Below are 8,380 nucleotides of genomic sequence, written 5' to 3'. Positions count from 1 at the left end.
AAGATGAAAGATAGTCCCTGCTCCCAAGGAGTTCAGTCTAATGAGGAAGACGACATATGAACAACAATGCACAAGCAAGATACATACAGGATAAATTAGAGATCATCAACAGAGGTAGGTTAATAGCATTAAGAAGGATGAGGAAGGGCTTCTTACAGAGGGATGGGATTTGAGTTAGTACTTGGAGGAAGCCAGAGACACCAGGGGGAAGATATGGAGAGGGAGAAAATTTTATTCATTGGAGATATTCAGTAAAAATGCCCAGAATCAGGAAATGGAGTGTCTTGTTCAAGGAGCAGCAAGGAATCTAACGTCATCTCCCTGCAATCATGACTTTGGACACTAACCTTGGGACACTAGGGTCCAATAGGTGGAGTTTTACTTTATCTTTCCAGGAACCAGAACTCAATCTACTTTCTAGTCATTTCCACACCACATCACCCTCACATGCCTGGTACATAACATTTATAAAATCTCTCTGTCTCTCTGTCTCTGTCTCTCTCTATCTCTATGTGTCTGTGACCATGTCATTCTCTGTCTCTGTCTTTCTCTCTCCTTCTCTCTGTCTCCTCTGCCCTCTCTCTCTCTCTCTGTCTCTCTGTGTTTGTGTCTCTTTCTCTCACTCTCTTTCCCAGTCTTCCTGTCTCTCAACATATATTATAGAAGATATTCTTATTCAGGTATAGGTTGCTCTAGATTGTCTCTGATGTCATTTCCACAATTCTGTAGGAAAATTCCATGAATTAAATAAATCAGTCTGGATAGATCAGTGTTTATAATGCTTATTTAGTGACAAAGAATTCAGAGAACCTAGGTTCATAGCTGGACTCTGATACTACCTTTATGATCTTGGACAAACCATTTTAATTCTCTGTGCCTCAATTTCCTCATCTATAAAATAAGGGAGTTGAACTAGATGACCTCTGAGGCCCCTTACGGCTCTAAATGTATCATCCTATGATCCTCTAAAATGGAAGTCTAATTTCTGTCAGAGGAATTTTTCTTGAGAGTCATTGAATCATGGTAGGAAGTATTGGTTTCCCTAGGCAGATTGCTTTAGTAAATTATTGTTGCTAACCATGTTAGCTAACCTAGCAGACAGTCACATTTTGTTTATTGAGGTAAGAAGTTCTCTCATCCTTGATGACTAAATGGAGGCTTTCAGAAGGAAGCAGGAGAAATGAAAACACAATAAAGATGACTAACTCTTCCTTTATTGTCAAAGCTAAGAAGTAAACATGAACGTTACAGGTGAACATCTGTGGTCTTAAAATCTGAGTGCATCAATATTTTATTGATAATAAGCTAATAGCTAATTAGCTAATAATGACTGATGATCAGCTATTATCAATATTTTGTTAACATAGCACACTCTATTATTATTATAATTCCTAGCATTTATATACCATTCTAAGGTTTACAAAACCTTTTACATGTTATTTATTTTGATCATCACAACAATCTTGTGAGGTAGGTACTATTATTTTACAGATGAGGAAATTGAGGCAGAAAGAGGTTAAGTGATTTACCCTGGATCACACAGTGTTTGAGGTCAGATTTGAAATCAGGTCTTCTTGACTCCAGGCCCAGAGCTCTCTCCACTGGGGATTGATTATTAGCCATACCTGAAATGCAGCCCAACATTCCTGAGGGACAAAATGCTGGATTATGTACAGGACCCTAAGGGGGCATTTTGCAAAAGAGGCTATATTCATGGGTGAGGGTAGAAAAGGAGGGAGATCAGGAATTCATTTGAGTAGCCAAGGTTTTGCCCCATTTCTGCTTTATCTTTGTAATCTGGGACTCTGCAATGGCAGCAATTGAAAAGAATCACTTCTTCAATGATTTGGAGAGGGGGGTTGAGGGCTTGGTCCAGATCTGTGATTTTATCAGTGTAAGGAACTCTCAATGTGTAAATTCCTTCATTGATACAAGTCAGCAACTCGTAAGATGTAACTTTTAATTTTAGAGACTGTTGCTCCTCTATAATATACAGTCCTAGGGAGTTGCTTACAGGCATTAAGAGGTTAAATGACTTGTCCTTGGTCACACGCTCTTCCTCATCCAAGGCTTATCTTAAGTGAAAACTTCCATCAATTTTGATTTTTAAAGAGTTAGCTAACATCATTTATTTAGAACTGGATGGGAACTTAGAAGTTATCTTGTCTAACTTGCTCCAAAAACTGAAGCCCAGAGATGTTCAGTAATTTACCCAAATTCATATAGATGGTTAAGTGAAAAAGGATTTGTAATTTGAAACATAGTCCTCTAACTTCAAATACACCTTGCCACCTGCAAATAATAACAATGACTTACATTTGTCTAGTGCTATACTATTCTCACAAAAACCCTTTACATGTGTTATTCCATTGGATCCTGACATCCATCTTATCTTACAACTACTGATATCCCCATTTTGAAGATGGGGAAACAGTTTCAGAGAAGTAATATGACTTACCCAACATTGCATAACTAGCAAATGACAGAGCTAGATGGAACTAAATTACTGGTCTTTTGACTGCAAATATGGTAAGCTATCCACTACATTATGCTGGCTCTCAAATAAGCTTCGCCTTATTGACTAATATTGTATAAATCCATATGTATTTGACTATCAACATAGCATTCTCCAGTCAAATTTGGTGTATCTGTCTGAGGTGGAGATGATTTTGAGTGCTTGATGTTCGTGCTCTGGTAGATTCTTCAACAAAATAGAAAGACTTTACAAATAGGCTTTGGTGATAGGCCACAACTGTCATCTGAGAACCAACCTGGCAAAAATCAAAGAGGTTCATTGCCAGATTGGACAAAAGATAATGATCATTTGACCATAGCAAAAGCCAACAACTGTTTACCAAGTTATTAGAGGTGGTGATCTATACTGATTAAATCATCTTTCCATGGATTACTGCAGTTTCAATAAATGATAAAACTTCAATATTTAAGTCTATATGAAATAGTAAAACTTTTATTTTAAAATACATTCAGAACTTTAAAATTAAGACTGTTCAGGAAATGAGGTGAATTTAATTTTAATGACTTACTCAGAGTCAACTAGAATCCTTTTTCAGTCAAACATCATTACTTAAAACCTTGTTACTTTTCTGCCTTAGTCAGCATATATTTGAAAGTCCTAAGAACTCTATTCAAGACAATGGTCATCTGTGATAACCGAGGACCATTGATGAAGCATGCAAGCCACCTCCTGACAGAGAGAGGTGATGGACTTTGGATGCAAAATGAGATGCATATTTTTTTGACATGGACACTATGGGAATATTTTTTGTTTAAGTATCTCTATTTGATACAAGGATTTTGTTTTTCTTTTTCCAATGGACTATGAGAGAAAAGTTTCTATTTAAAAAATAAAATTTAATTTGAAAAAAGTGGTGATAATAAATGGGTTTAAATATGTCTTTGATTTAGAATTTGTCTCAGAATCACATTCATTCAGGATCAGTTTTCTGATCACAAAGACTCACTGTACAATAGGACTATAAGAAAACGCAAAAAAAAAGTTTGCATCTCTATTGATCTCATAATATAATCTAGATACTTTATTGATTAAAAAATATACTCACAACTAAAATTAAATCACCGATAAAAAGTTATTTGTTTATGATTTGTCCCTTTCTAAAAGTCCAGTCTTAGAAAAAAATCCATTTTATTGAAAAATTTGGAGGAGCTTGTTGAGTTGAATTGAACTATACTATGAGGTTATAATGATATCATAGCTCTTAGAAGTGGAGCTGGAAGGGACGTCAGAGACTACCTAATTCAACCCTCTCATTTTACAGTTGAAGAAACTGAGGCTTAGGGTAGTTGAGTAGTAAGTAGCTTGCCCAAGGTCACACAAATAGTAAGCATCTGAGGCAGGATTTGAACTCAGATCTTCTAACTCTATAGCCGAAGTCTTTATACTGTGCCCCACCACATTTAAGTGAGATCAGAAATTGCACATATAAAATTTTACTTTACCTCATATCTGCAACCTTTTTGCAATCTTTCTGTAACCTGTGGGCCATGTAGCTCATGTTTAAGAAATGACACACTAGATCTAGCTTTCACAGTCTTTGTTAATCTGTGACTCATTTCTAAAGTTCTAAGAGTTTGGTGACACATCATCAAGGAGAATATCTACTGAATACAATTTCACAGGGGTTTATGTATATTGGGATATAGAGATGGATAGATTAATCATTCTTGAAGAAAAATATGCATTTGAGTTTAATATAGGAAGAATGAGAAAAAATAGAGGGAAAGGGGAAAATGGAAGAGGAACAGAAAGAGAAAAGAAGAAAAGGAGAAAGTATAGAACTGAGAGGGGGAAGTAAAGGAATATAGAGAAAGGAAAGCAGATAGAATGGATAAGGGAAGGGAAGGAAAAGAAAAAAGAGAAAAATTGCATGAGAAAAGAAGAGAATTATAAAAGAAAGTAGAGAAAGAAGGGACTGGCTGGGCAAAGAAAGTGGGAAAAAGAAGAAGAGAAGAAAAAATAAGATAAATAAGAACAAAGGAAAAGAAAATGACAGAAGAAAGTTGGTGAGTAAAGACCATTGTGGTTGTTCTGTCTAAACCAAAGGGCCACCTTGAGGGGAAGCAGACAGTTCCATTTTAGATAGAAATGAAAAGAATTTGGGGGTGGTGATTTCCCATCCTCCCATCCCCACCACCTCAAAGCCCACATTGGTCTTTAACAGAATCTGACTCTTGCAGACTTAAAAATAGAGACAATTGAGCACCCCACGCTGTGATGCACGGCCTTGGAATTGAGTACAGAACTTGGCGGTGGGAGTTCTGATTTGCATTAACTTAGTCATGCCCACCTTGACAACTTAGATAACTGAGGGTGGTTTCCCTGAGGTCCTGTTTCTGGAGTTTCCTGGGAAACCAAGTGTGATACAGTGAATAGATCACCCCAGCCTGGAAGTCATTAGGTTGTAACAGCAGCAATAATAACAATAATAGCCTACATCTACATGATACCTGATGGTTACAATGCATATTTCATGCCTTAATTTTTTTATCCTCAGAACCACACTGTGAAGTAAGTAGTTCAAGAATTATGCCCATTTTACAGGGTCATGTAATTAGTGGTAGCATTGAATTTCAATCCAAGTCTTCTGACTCAAAACCCAGGGCTCTTCCATTACATTGAGTTTCCTCCCTCATCTTAACTCTATCACTAAATCATGATCTTGAATAAATCACTTGACCTCACAGAATATGAATGTTGGAAGCAACATCAGAGAGCATCAAGTGCAACCCAAACACCAAAGATATCCCTACTATAGCACCGCCCACTATAACCTCTTTGAGTATCAGGTTTTTTTCACCTGTAACATATAGGAGGAGCTGCTAGGTGATGCAGTATATAGAGATCTGGTTCTAGAGTCAGGAAAATCTGAATTCAAATCTGGCCTCAGATATTTCCTAGCTGTGTGATCCTGGGCAAGTCACTTAACCTTGTTTGCTTCAGTTTCTTCATCTGTAAAATGAACTGGAGAAGGAAATGGCAAACCCCTCAAGTGTCTTTGTCAAGAAAATTTCAAATGGGGGTCACAAAGTCAGATGTGACTGAAATGACTGAACAACAACAAACATGTAAGAGAGTGGGATTGGATGGAATGCTCTCTCAAATCCTCTTTGTTTCTGAGAATCAGAGTTCTTACAAGAATCAGTTATTGGTTGGGCAGTCAACCAGGAACTCTGAGAATGAGTTATGCTTAGGGAAAACAATACTATTTGCATAGGAAACTGTCCAAGTTCCATAATGTTCCTTATCTTTCCAGACTTACTTCACATGTTTTCCCCTCAGGAACTTTACATTTCTTCCAAACTGGTCTACTTGCTATCCCTTGAATATGGCATTCCACCTCCTACTATCCCCAGCATCTGGAATATTCTCCTACCCCAACTCCATTTTGTATGATCTCTAACTCCCTTCGAGGCTTAACTCAAGGACCACTTCCTATATAAGACCTTGTATTAATTACTCCAGTTATTAGTACTTAAGTCCAATTGACAAGCAAGTCAAGACATCTCCCTCATGACGTCATTGGTCCTCTTCGAACAAAGGACAACAACATCAAAGGGATAGTAGTACTTCTATAGCACAATTACTTTGTATCAATTTCTCATTTGCTTCTCCTTGATAGAATGTGAACTCCTTAAGGGTGAGCTTTGCTTTTAACTTTGGATCCCTAGTGCCTGGTACATAGTAGGTGCTTCATAAATACTTGTTGAAGCAATTTGCATTCCAGTGACACAAATTCATTTTTTAGGTCAGAGCAAGCCTCTCCAAATCACATTGCATCTTGGAAAGTACCCAGTGAGAAACTGATCACATAAAAATGAAGCAGGATAGAGGGTAAACAATAATAAAGGGATTCTTGATCTGGGGAGGGGGAAGAGTGAAGAGGAGGCCCATAGCTAGCCAGAAATTGAGACTAAAGGCTTTAAACCCATCTGTGCCATGGACTGTGGTCAACTTAATTTTTAACATCTTATTTATTTCCAGTGCTCGAATGGAGACAATGATGACTGCCACTCCAATATTCTCTAGTTGGGAGGATGAAAAGTGATAAGCAATATATGTAGCAGCACTTTGGAAATAAAGATGTTTCCTAAGAATGAAATTATGTTTTCCTCTCCAGCTCAAGGAAAATAGACAGTTCACTTCACTGTCTGTGTCCCAGCAACCAAGGTTAGGACCATGATAATTCAGTCACCCCTATGAGGTGAGGCTCTTTCAGAAAAGAGCAGTGCTGATGACAAAGCATCCTATCTATTACTTAGGCAAAAGCATGAGTCACTGCAGCAAAAGTGATATCTCTAGCACCACCACCCCCAGCCCTACTCTCAGTCTCACAGCTGACCATATTATTTCACTGGAAAAATTAAATTCATTAGGAAGTGGTACGTTGCACAACTGATTCTTTGACTGAGCAGTTTGAAATTAGCTATTCATTAAGGGTCAGGTCTTTATGTTATGTACTGTCTTTTATACACTGCCATGGCTCAAGAAACACTTACCAACAAGAACAGCTCTCTGTCAGTAGGAAACATTGTCTTTCCATGCATAGAAAGCTGGACTGTGAGTTTTTTTGGCTGCCATTACTACAAAGCAATGGGTCTCCAACTTTTCCCTTCTGGAATCCACCATAGTTCTCTTGTCCATCATCTCTCCTTTTGTTTTTAGACTGATCTGTGACTTCATCTAAGTAGTCAGTGGTTTCAAATTCAAATAGAAAGAGATCTTCATAACCTGGTATATTTATTCAGAAAATCACAAACATCATCAATGTTGAATTGTATTTTCATTTATTTTGTTAAACATTTCCCATTTTAATTAGGTTCAACCTGCAGGCCATAAGTTTGACACTTCTGATGTTGGGTTCTTTTTCAGTGGTCCTTCAACACATAAATCTCTAATAACACAGAAGAATTTGAGACAACTCTTAGAATTTGTTGTTTGGAATTTGACCTGATTCCAGTGGGAAGTGGGGATGTGTCACAATCAGTCCAACATTCTCAAGCCAAACACCATCTGTTGTCTATAGAGTAGGGTGGAGTTGCATGTGGGGACTTCTTTTCCTGAGGATTCAGAATTTTAATGACTCCTGGAAGAACAAAAGAAGAATAAAAGTTGCCAAAACAAGAGGTAAGAAAAGAGGAAAGTGAGGGAAGCAGCAAGTTGATGTTCATAGGGAAGAAAATTAGAAGTCATTCTCTGAGAGGAGGGTAAAGGGTAAGGGAGAATCTCAGGCTTATGGACAGGAGAAACTCACAGGCTCATTGATGTCATTGATAATGACAGAGCCATTGGGTAAAAGTAGACATGGGCTCAGGAAGCCTACCCTTTGCACATGATGGAAGTTCATGAATCAAAGGATGAGAGATTTTGAGCTAGAAGAAACTCAGACACTTTTATAAATATATAATGAGCAAAAGTGGTTAAGATTCAGACATTCTGAAGTCTGATGGAGGGCAGGAGGAGATATACATTTGACTCCCTGTGTTGTTTGAAGCAAGTCACATAACTTCCTATGGACATAATTTTACTGGCTAAAACAAAGATATTGAAATTCCTGATCTACCCTGGGAAGGTACATTTCCATTCTCTTATCTCAGGATTCAATCCACATCCCAACACCATCCCCCTCCACCCTCACAAAAGTTAGCATTCTTTGTTTAATCAAAGAGAAGTGCCAGCCACATTAGAAAGATTTCGTCTGATTTAAAGCCAGGGTCATATCCAGAAATGTAGATTGTCAACTTTCAATGTTTTAAGGAAGCATCCAGGTTCACAGGATCATACATGTCAAGAGAAAAGGGACCTAACAGGCCATTCAGTACAACTCCCTCATTCTACTGATGA

Source organism: Vombatus ursinus, unplaced genomic scaffold (genome assembly GCF_900497805.2).
Source record: "Vombatus ursinus unplaced genomic scaffold, bare-nosed wombat genome assembly UNPS02014779.1, whole genome shotgun sequence".
In the NCBI taxonomy this organism is placed as follows: Eukaryota; Metazoa; Chordata; class Mammalia; order Diprotodontia; family Vombatidae; genus Vombatus; species Vombatus ursinus.
The sequence above is the reverse complement of the archived record's forward strand: the minus strand, read 5'-3'. Positions refer to the sequence as shown.